Raw genomic sequence first — 11426 nt, 5'->3', positions numbered from 1 at the left:
AGATGAGAGTTGCTCTGAAAACTGCAAAAAAAAAAAGACGACGAGGAAGTAGAATTTTTCCCAAAGGAAATATTAAAGCCAACAGTGGAATCTCACTCGAGGATTTAATTTTAAAAAAATAATTAGCAATTGCCCCAGAAAGCATCACGTGATATCCTCCGAAACTGACGACATCATTAGAGGGTAGGAAGTTAAAAAAAAAAGTAGGTAGAAATCATGAGAAAACAGGGTTCATCTTTATTCTTCATAATAAATAGACTTTCTCACAGTTTAACAATTAAATGATTATCATACAAACAAGGACTGAGATCCTTGAGGATGAGGATGGCAGAGCGCTGATTGGCACCGACCGCTACAGAAACACCGCCTCCCAGAGGAAGGAGATGGACTCGTTAGACGGGGGAGGGCAGCAGCTTCAAGAAACTACCTCCAACCCCAAGTTACCAAACCGTTCCCATGATTTCCGCATCACATATTCTCAAAATCATAGTAAAATAGCAACGTGAAACAACTTTATTCATCATTTAACACTGGCAGCCCTGCAGCAAACAGATCCTCATTCATGCAGGTTGCAGGAAGGACTGTGGTGAGTGTTGTTGGTGCTCTACTGCCCCCTAGTGTGAGCCAGAGGAATGGTCAGGAAACCCGAAGTGAGTGAACCCAAAGCAAGTGTAGTAAAAAAAAACTAAACAAAAAAAAAACCAAGGGAGACAGTGAAGCAGCTAGCGTTTAGCAGCACAACTCCCCAACGCTCCTGTAGTGACGTCAGTCCATCCCCCCCACCAGAACCGACCCTCCCTGGCCGGTCCGAGGCCCGTTCGGTGCACGGTGTCCTCTCCCTGGGTGTTTCTGTGCCTATCAAAGAGTCTCAGAGGATCTGTTCGGTGCTGGAGGCAGAGATGTCCAGCAGCCTCCAGGCGGCGTACGGGTTCAGCTCCTCCTGGTCTCGACACAGAGCCCAAACGTACATCATCCTGGAAGAAGAAAAGGCTCATTTTTAAGAGTTCAATCAATGCAAAAAGATAATTTTACAAAAAATGCAAACACCTAGAGCAGGGGTGTCCAACATGCGGCCCGTGTGCCTTAACTAGTCCTCCAGAGGGTCCAATCCGGCCCTCAAAGTGTAAAAATTACAGAGAAGACATTAACTGCAGATAGTAAATTAGTAAAATTAGAAATTTAAAATAATTTCTATACTATGACAAGTTGTTTAGATCTTGGCTCGTTGCTGTTTTGTTGTTTTGAGTCTCATTTTTATATTTTGTCTCCTTTTTGTTTTTTGTCTTTTTTGGATGACTTTTGTCTTTTTTTGGCTGACTTTCGTCGGTTGTCCAATTTTTTGTGTCTTTTTTTGTTTTGTGTTGTTTGTCTCATTGTTTCTCGCTTTTGTCATTCTGTGTCTCATTTTTGACATATTTTTTGTCTTGTTTTTTGTCTTGTTTTTGTCTGACTGTTGTGGTTTTGATCCTCCAGTAAATCGTCTATGGTTCAGTTCCAGATGACTAAATGTTGTGTTCCTTTGTAGACACTGTAATCTGGAAGTTGTAATGTGGAAATGATAAACTGAGGCTGAATGTTGATGAAACTGAACTTATTTTTCTTAAGAAATTTCAGGTTGTTCATGAAAAAGATAATTCCTTACATGTGAAAATTAACCCATTAATCTCAGTTCATAGTAAAACCGTCAGGAAACAAATATGACAAACAAGAGCGAGTAAAAGATAAACACAAACATTCCCAACCAATGAGAAAAAAGCTGGGTTAAGGTTGTATACAAAAAGCCCAAATTATGTCCTATGTGTCAATAACAAGCCATCTTCTCTTTTTTGCATCTTTAGAAAGCATTTCCATAAATTTTTACAAAACAGTAAATGCTGATAAGAATTTTTGTTTCTGATTCATTTAAATTCGGCCTGGAATTAAACTTAGCAACTTACTAGCATTCATTTTGTGATGACTTTGAAAGAAAGTGCTTCATTTCTTTCATTTCAAGAACAGAAGTACCGTCTGCTGTCTCAAATCTCTCCTATTTTCAGGAGTTTTCTTTGGAAATCTTGTTCAAATTCTTACAATGTTTGAGTGAGTTCTTCCCAATCAATACACAGACGTCCTCTATGTCTGTAAAAAAAAAAAAAAAGCAAAACTCTCTGACCAGACGCAGTAGTTTTTAGAGGGTACGAGTCACCAAAAAAATCCCTAAGGTCAGTGTGTGTCATAATGGCCAGACATCAGGATACAGCTGATAAAACCCAGAAGAACGGAACATCCACCATTAATCCTCTGGCAGTCGTCTAACACTCTGATGCTGGGCAGCTGCCAGCCCAGCAGCAGATCCTCTGACCTCTCTACTGGTCACATGTGTCCCTGAGACGCCCCGAGGAACCAAGCTGCTGAGTTACTGTCCATAAAAGTGTCTGCGAGTGTGATCTAAATAAATAAAGGCCTTGCTCGGATAGCTGGACATGGCTCCACTGTCTCATCACTCTCTTAAAGCCTCATTTAGAGGAGTTCTCACAGTGGTAAATGATCCACGCTTATATAGCAAATGTTTAACCTTAGCTGGGTTCTATGAAGTGTTTTATAATGCGTTCCTTACTCACAGTCCCACACATGCAGGAGCCGGGAATCCGACCGCCAACCTTACGATTAGTGGTAAAACTACAGCTTTGTATTAGTTTTTAAACATTTTGCAGCACAGTTCATGTGGCAGCAAAGCAACACTAATAAACTCTTTATTTACCTTTATTTAGCGAGACAGCTGTTTAGGAGCATTTTCTAAAGGTTCAAAATGATTCCTGCACAGTCTGTCTTTTGCAAGTTTTCTGTGAGTTTTTATGAAACTATTGGATGTGTAGCAGCTGTTTCTATGGGATGTGTGCTACTTACAGGGTCTCCCTCCACCATGTCTCCTCTGGTGTTTCGGATCACCATGACTAACCGAGCCTGGAACCGGCCCCTGGTCCATCATCTTCCCCATAGCCAGCTGGAGAAGAAAACACTCTGTTTTCACTGAACCGATACATTTTTACATATTCAGAAGCTTATAGGGGCTCAAAAAGTAATATAAAACAAAGAGGTCACAGCTGATGGAGAGAAAAATGCAGCAAAAACTCCAAATCGCATCAAGAAAAACACATGACAGTTTTTAAAGTTAGCAAACTTCACATTTTCAACCAAAGTGTGTTGAATGCAAACAAACAAACGCTCCAGAGTGCCGACACTTTAAGTCCGAATGCTAATCTAGAGGAAACTTACATCGATGTTGTCAACGTCCAGGATCTTGGAGTGGAACTGAAGCCCCATGGCCTTGGCTCGCTGGATTGGATGTGCGAGTTGGCTGTACATCTACAGACCCAATAAAAGAGGAGATAATTCCAGAACTGCCCACCTGCAGCCAACATGCACACAACTGTCAATAGAAATGTCTCACTGTGGGGAAAAAATCTATTCAGCACTTTAAAAAAACAGTCAGTGAGAGAAAATATGTGTCGCTTCATAACACCAGTCCTTCAGAACCTCCAGCTCTCCTCTGATCATCGCCTGTTTGACAGCAGAACAAAAACTGAAACCTCAAAGCTACATTTATAATCACAATAAAAATCAACCTGTTTTACTTTTATTTTCATTTTAGATAGATCTGCAGAGGTACACTCTCACCTTTACTTTATTAATCTTGAGGGAAATTCAAATTTAGCGTCACATAAACATAAAGTATGTCTTTACAGAAACTCTACTTGTGTCTTCACTCTGCCTGCATGATATTTAGTTAGACAATTCTTTTTTTAACTTGCCTCCCCAGTTGTATTTCAATTAAAAACTTTTCTATGGGATTGTGATTTGTAACTTCTTTCCATTCCTTGTGTGTTGTTAGAAAGGTTCTAGTTGTAAATATCTAAAGAAATCTGTGCTGGCTGCATGATATTTAAAAAAATAGCATAGCAAATATTCTTATTTGTAAAGAGTTCATCATTCTAAAACAACAGGAGAGATTTTGTTGTTCAATGTATAGAGAATAAAAAACATGTTTTCATGAAACTTAAAGAAGCCATCTGGGACTTTCTCACATGGTGTAAATGCACAATAATATTATTTTTTCATTGTCCATTAATGTGTGGCCTATTTTCTCAATTAATCATTTCAATGTTCGGTCAAAAATTTTTAAAAAAAACTGTAAATATGTTGATTAGTTTATCCCAAAGTCAAAGATGACATTTTAAATGTCTCATTCAGTTTACTGTCAAAGAAAAGAAAAAAAAATGAAAAAATTCACATGTAAGAAGTTCAAATCAGGAAATTTCAACTTTATTTCCTTTAAAAACGACTCAAACTGATCAGTCTGTTACTAGACTAATTGATGGTTAATTTTGGAGTTAAATACTAATTAATCGTTGCAGCTTTACTCTGGAAGTCATTCAGATCCAGCTTTACACTCGTCACATGGAGCTTCATGGTGCTGATTTAAATGGTCAGACTAATTAGTTGTGTTGCCTCATGGCCTTATCCTTTTTGGAACTAAATATTTCCATACAACTGTTTCCTTTTTGCAGCCAAATCTTCATTTTCAGTGTTTCTCTCTTGATTCTGCTCATTTTTGTTGTGAACATGTGGAGCCTGCAGGTCAACAAACTCTGATTTTAAAATAAAGCTTATTTATCAGACAGACTTCCCTTGTAGATTATTCATGTGTGTTTTCTTTCTGTAGCGAGCAGCAAAAACTCGTTTCCTGCGATGTGACGCATCTCGATGTTGATGCTGAAATAATTTTAGTTTCAGCACAAGCTCCTGTGAGTGTTTGCACTTCAACATACCTCCAGTATACTGGGGATGATATCTTGTTCACACTGCTTCAGAAAGGAGTCTTTAGGAAGGATCCACCTTCAAAATCTCTGTTAGGACCTCAGACATCTCAGTCTTTGAAAACAACCCACCTGTGCACATAGAAAACACACACATTCATTAAAAACAACAGGTTTTAGAAAGTAAATTTAAAAAAAAAAACAAAAAACAAATGCTTCCAAAGACAAAACAAGGTCAGCATGTTAACAAGAAAAGATAAAGTGAAGCAAAATGAGAACAAGAAGCGCAGAAAGGAAAGAGTTCAGGGTCAGAATGTGACTAAAGAGTTACGTTTAATTAAAACTGCTGCTGGAACGATAAAATATTTTCTGGAAACTACATTTAACTTGCTGTATTTCCCATCCTGGACAAAGACATCACATCATGTAAACGTCTCTAATCTGAAAATGAGCATTTAACAGTCTATTAAGTGCCTTTAAGGGAGAAAAGCTCCGAGTTACAGCTTGATTAGTGTGATTAATGCAGATGTCAGCAGAATGCCTCACCTATTAGGTCGGTCATGTTGTCGGTGACGGCGCGGGACGCTCTGATGAAGGCGTCGTTGCTCTCGTCATGCTTCATCTTCATCTCAAAGAACCCTGCAGGAAACACGAGAAGGAAAGCCTCAGTTCCCTCACATCAGCAAATCCTCTCAGATTCATGGTAAGTTCATACGCAGGGGTTAGACGTTATTTTTCCTGTCAGAAAATGAATCCCCTCAGGGTCTGCTGGGTGGACAGAGTGAGGAATGACGAGGAGAAAAGCTGAAAATCAGCAAAAGGCGGCTGAGTGATTGATGAGCCGTCGTACGACTCCAATATGTGTCCTGATGAATGAACATAAACACACTTACATCCCTTCAGCGTACATGTGTGTACTCAGCAGAGTTGGTGGCGATGCAAAACTTTCCCCCTGAACACCATCACTCCTGCATGCTGTGAGATTTTGCACATTTGGAGGCAAATTATTTGCACATTCTTGCACAATTTGTACGTTTGTCTCCCTTTTATGACTTTCATAAAAGCCTTGATTTGTCACACTTGCTTCATATTTGTCTTGTAGCACTCGCTATTTATTCAACTTCACCGTGGAAATCTTTCATTGCTCTTTAAGGCAAGCCAAGTTTATTTGTATAGCACAATTCATACATAAGGCAGTTCACGATGCTTTACATAGGCAGAGAAATACATTCAGCATAGAACTTTAAAATTTATTAAAATTTAAAAGTAGACATTAAGATCACACATTAAAAAGAAAATGTTTCTCTGTTATTCTTGGGGAATCCCATAAAGCCTGCAGGTCATGATTCCAGTAGGCTCTATAAGAATTTTGGAAGCTTTTATGGCTGTTAGGTTTCTTAACACACATATTTAGTGCTGTACAGACATAGCCACAGAATCTATCATACCAAGCATTCAAATCACTTTGATTGTTCTTGATATTTTCCAAGTTGTTCTGCAAAATCTTGTAATACAGTATTACAGTGGCTAGAGGACAAAAATGAATCAGGAAGTCGACGTTGTACTATAGTTTTCCTAGCATACGGTGAGTGCAGCTTTTCTTTAACAACGTGAGGTCTTACATGAATCTATAACAACATTAGAGAATGGTCTGGTAATTTACATCTATCACCCAGTAGAGAGAAGCCTTCATCTACTCTGTCCATTAGCTCCTTAGGGGTGAAAACCCAGAACTTTACACAATTACTGAAACCTTCATGATGAGCAACAATATAGTCTACCACAGCTTTCCCTTTAATAGAAACTGAGGAAAAGTTGTTCTTACCCAAACAAATTCTACCATTGAGCACACAGCATTTAGCATCTCTCAAAAATTCAATTAACGTTTCTCCGTAGCTGTTAACAAAGCTGTCTAGATTCCTTCTTTTAGGTATGTTATCTACGTCACTTATACTGTCATCAAGATTACCAGTACGACTGCTAGAAATCCCCACACAAATAAACAGCATCCACATCTGACACTGTATATCTGTGCAGTTAAATGCCCAAAAAAGGAATGAGAACGCAGTGATCTTGTTGATCCTTCTGGGGGTAAATAACAGGTGAAGATTGAAAAACAATGTCCTGAAAACCTTTTCTTAAATTGCAATCGTAATATCGCTTCTATGGATTTGTCCTTTACTTTCACTTCATAGAATTCAAATAATTCACTTTTAACTAGAAAACCAAATCCCCGGATCCTTTAACTGAATTTATGTGCTTTATCCGATTATGTCCTGACCAAGTATAACCCTGTAAATGAATGACATCATTATGCTTTAAATGCGTTTCATTCAGTGAGATAACCTCAGGATTATGATCAAATGGTACTTTTGTCCTTAATTCACAGTTCCAAACAGTCCGCCCTTAATATTCAGGTTTATTGGTGTTTCTAAATTGTCCATAGGTGTGAGTGTGAATGGGCTTGTGTGTGTCTATGTGTAGCCCTGCAGTAGACTGGCAGCTTGTCCAGGGTGTCTCCTACCTTCACCCTAAGTCAGCTGGGATGAACTACAGCTCCCTCGTGACCCTAATGAGGATTAAGTGGTGTATAGATTATGGATGGATGGATAGTTTGTCCACTTAGTTTTGGTCTCTTAAAAAGGTGGAGGGCACACAGAAAATGTGTGTAATTCCTACACTGCTCACCTGATTTGGATGTAAATACCCTCAATTTAATGCTGAAAGTCTGCACTTCAAGCAAATGTTGAGTCTTTCACTTCAAATCCATTGTGGTGGTGGACAGAGCCAAAATGCTGAAAATTGTGTCAATGAATGGATTTTATTGGTTCTTGACTACAGACTATTCTCATTTCACTAATTCCTCAATCCTCCGACCTGTGACCAGGAAACTGACCTTAGCACATCATAACACAGGATGTCTCAACTCCCAAAATGCACCTTGAGGATCAAGAAGGCTTGGTAGAGGATCTATCAGCAATGATCTCATCACATTCTGCCATGTTTGACTTAAATTGTAAGTAAAAATGTAAACTACATATTGTCCTGAACACTGTCCTACTCATCTGACAGAGATCATAAAGACAGTGGTAGGACGGGTGATGCAGCTGAGCCACACATCATATTTAATTGATGTGACTTTAAAGCGATGGCTCCAAAACGAAAATGTCTCATTTTGCAAAATAGTTGTTTCCTTGACTCCTCTGTTTTTGCATTTCTTCCCCCAGAACTAAGCCCAGAGGAGTCGAGGAATCAAAGCGCAATTAGTGAAATGAGATAAGGGGAATGTCTTCCCTCAATTCCAAGAGGCTTCTTTGTTTACCATAATACTATAACTAATGGTCTGATAATGTGTCTAATGTTGCCTGTGCCATATGTTTTGGGGGTGAGAATAAAGTCCCGAAACTCACAACCACTCAGTTGCAAATGAGAATGCCTCCTGGGTGAGGTGTGAAAAGTTCTCAAGAACCAAAAAGTCAAGTTAACTGTTACAAACATTGCCAGGCTGAGAAACTTTACATTCAAGCGATTTAGAAAAACTCATCCATGCTTTTATTACCTGTAGAGTGGAATACTGTAATGCACTCCTTACTGGCCTCCTTCATAAGATCATTAGACATTTCCAACCCATTAAAATGCTGGTAGGTCCCTCAGAGAGCTGCAGGATATGGCCAGTTAATGGTGCGCAGAGTTCAGACCAGTCAAGGTGAAATTGTGTTTAGTTGTTATGCTGCCCTCTGCAGGAACCAGCTCTTCTTAAAACTTACATTTGCCCTACATATGTCCATTTTTAAAAATAAGCAGAAGATTGCTATCCATTTTTTCTAAATAGTCAGTGTTATTATAAAGCCTGGTCTAAACTGACGGCACATTTATTAAACTCGTCTGTCCTTTTATTCACTTAATTTGAATGTATTTCTATTTTATTGTACACTCTCTTACATGCCTTTATTTTCTATTTTAGTCCATCAGGTATGATTATTCCACCAGAGTTCTGCAGAAATCAACCAGTCAAATTTAATGCTTTTTAATGCTATACTGTAAAAATTTAAATGTCATGATCGTGAACTCAACAAATTACATGGGTTTGTTTTGTTGTAAAATATGATTTTTATATGAAAACTGTCCCTACATTTCACTATTTCTGAATCTGGAAACCACCCCTGACCACCCACAGGCTGCAGTCATCCTCTGAATTCCACATTTTCTAGACATTTTTGTTGGAATTTGCATTTCCCCACTTCACTGCTATCCTAAACCTGGTCCAGCCTGCCGGCCACTTTACAAACATGCAGTTTTTGACAATTGTACCCGACCGGCCGGAACAATTATCGCAATGCTTTGGCATGTTTACGCAGATGCACATATCTGATGAATTGCAGTCTATAATTACATATTATTATGTTACTATTATCAAATATTTTTCTTGAAAACTGCAGAAAGAATTTTTAATGCCACTGAGAATCAAATTTAATATTTTTTAATGCCATTAATTTTCACAAAATCAATTTAATGACTATTAATGCTTTTTAATGCCCTGCAGAAACCCTGTATATAAATTTTTGTGCACTTTCTTCAACTGGACTGTACTGTTTAGGATTCATTTAATTATTACTACATGTTTGATTTTATTTCATTTACTTCTTGCCCGCTAACCAATCTGAATAACCTCTGTGCATGATAAAGTGCTGTAATAATGAAATTTGCTTGCTTGCTTACTGAAGCAGTTATGGTTACCATTACCTGGCTGACCGAGGTTTTACACTGACACCTATTCAGTAGATGATTACTACAGTAAGAGTGGTATTAATCAGGATAAACATGATTGTAGAAGTATAATGTAAAGCAGCTTGAATTTCCCTCAGGATTAATAAAGTATCTATCTATCTATCTATTTATCTATCTATCTATCTATCTATCTATCTATCTATCTATCTATCTATCTATCTATCAGAACAAAGCCATAAAACAGCCTTGAAAATGTCTCTAAAGTCAGTCAACTGGACATTGAATTTATGAATGTATATGATAATTTAAAGAGAGACAAACAGACACCCACAATGAGGTTGAAGATTGGAGATGATGATGATGATGGAGAGAGACGCAACGCCTCACATGTATTATAGCTGTATTAGTACCAGAGAGAGGGCTGGCAGTACAGGAGGCCTTAAACAACCACACGTCTGGTCACTGGAATTCATGCTAATGTTCCTGCTTGGAAAGTGGCAATGCTCAATAAACAACACAATAAAACCAGATAAAAAGGGCAGCCAGGTTTGCCCTTAAAGGTGTAACCTGACAATTTGCTGCACATGCGGTTCTCAGGTAAACATACCACCATTTCTTCGTCCTCCTCTTCTTCATCCTGAAACAGACACGGACAAATCAATCACATCATTCAACCCCAGTCATCAGACACTGATTAGCTTTGTGTTAAGAATCAATATTAATCAATATATTAATATTGCTACGTATTCAGTTTGGATTCTGCTGTGCCTTTAAACCTAGCTTTAGTATCTTTTTTTGAACTGCGGTGGGAATATTAACTCAGGCTAATGCTAATCTGAGCTAGGCTGGTGGTAGGATGCTGTAGTTTAGCTAGCTAGTGTTAGCTACCTAGCTAAAGTTACCAAACGTCACTAGAGTATCAGAGTTGGTTTGAATCTGTAACAGCTACTAACATCATCGGGCTCTCCGTTCAGGATCATCTCCTCGAAAACCATGATTTGGATGCTGTTGTCCTGAGCTGACCGGCTGCTCGAAGACACGGTAGGGTACCTGGCTACTTCTTCTTCGGCTTCTTTTGGGTTCAATCGGCGGTGGGCAAACCAGCTATAATGCGCGTTACCGCCACCTACCGGACTGAGTGGGGAAAAAACCCTTCAAATCCACAAATTGTTTATTTGGACGGGAAAAAACTTTAGAATTAGAAAGAGAAAACCAAACAACTTTAAAACTATAGCAATGACATGCACAGAAATAACACACATATTTTTAGTGAAATAAATCTTCTATCTTGCTTGTTCGGAAGTATTACCATGGTGGATAAACCTTTCAAACTAAAAGCACTCACACAGAAAGTAATATTTTGAGTGAAATAACTTTTAAATCCAAAACTTGCTCCTTGGAAAGTACTGTTTGGGTGGAATAAATCTTTTAAACCGTCAAATATTAGCTGTAAAGTAGTATTCTAGTGGAATAAACCTTTAGACTATAAAGACCTACACAGAAATTGATATTTTGGTTAAAATAAAATTTCGAAACCATATGCAGTTTTTTTGTATAAACACACTGTATGGGTGGAATGAAACCTATAACACTATAGCAATGACTTGCACATAGATAATATACGTGTTTTGAGTGAAATAAACCTTTTATCTTGTTTGTTAGCAAGTATTATTTTGGTGGATAAACCTTTCAAACTAAAAGCACTTGCACAGAAAGTAATATTTTGAATGAAATAACTTTTAAATCCATAACTTGTTCCTTGGAAAGTACTATTTGGGTGAAATAAACCTTTAAGACTGTAACATGTTACGTTTAAAGTAGCGTTGTAGTGGAATAAATCTTTAAACTATAAAGACCGGCATAGAAAGTAATACTTTGTTTCAAACAAACCTTCAAAACTGC

The 11426-nt window shown here is 38.1% G+C and overlaps 1 long non-coding RNA gene across 2 annotated transcripts; it reads right to left on the bottom strand.

Moving 5' to 3' along the window:
- Positions 1-214: 214 nt before the first annotated feature.
- LOC111584309 (uncharacterized) lies at positions 215-10602 on the bottom strand. Of its 2 annotated transcripts, none has more exons than XR_004849229.2 (7): positions 10478-10602; positions 10132-10161; positions 5343-5435; positions 4809-4928; positions 3256-3388; positions 2887-2983; positions 215-974 (listed from the first exon to the last, which is right to left on the bottom strand). It is a non-coding gene; the product is annotated as an uncharacterized LOC111584309 (long non-coding RNA). The 2 variants fall into 2 exon arrangements; XR_002747670.3 differs by having other exon boundaries at positions 3256-3345.
- Between the last annotated feature and the right edge of the window lie 824 nt (positions 10603-11426).

This window comes from Amphiprion ocellaris, chromosome 2 (assembly GCF_022539595.1).
Source record: "Amphiprion ocellaris isolate individual 3 ecotype Okinawa chromosome 2, ASM2253959v1, whole genome shotgun sequence".
NCBI classification, from domain to species: Eukaryota; Metazoa; Chordata; class Actinopteri; family Pomacentridae; genus Amphiprion; species Amphiprion ocellaris.
The sequence above is the reverse complement of the archived record's forward strand: the minus strand, read 5'-3'. Positions and strand labels throughout refer to the sequence as shown.